Genomic DNA, 291 nt, shown 5'->3' with positions numbered 1-291 from the left:
ACGTACATAAGGTATGTCGATTTAACCTGGTTGGCGGAACAGAACTTTAGTTTCCCACATGTTATGGAGGCTCAGGGAGCCGTTCAATTTATGGAACTAAAGGGACATGTTTACCCAGCTCTAGTTAGGGAATTTTAAGCGAATTTTAGATATAAGGATGGAAAGTACTGGTCTATGATTTCTGGTAACTTGTTTGAGCTGAATGATGATCTGTTTATGAATGTTGGCGGGTTATCATCTTCTGGTTATGGTATAGGGGATTGTTCCTGGGTTAAGGACAACTTTGATCAT

The sequence above is a fragment of the Lupinus angustifolius genome, chromosome LG01 (assembly GCF_001865875.1).
Source record: "Lupinus angustifolius cultivar Tanjil chromosome LG01, LupAngTanjil_v1.0, whole genome shotgun sequence".
Taxonomy (NCBI): domain Eukaryota; kingdom Viridiplantae; phylum Streptophyta; class Magnoliopsida; order Fabales; family Fabaceae; genus Lupinus; species Lupinus angustifolius.
Note: the sequence above shows the minus strand (reverse complement) of the source record.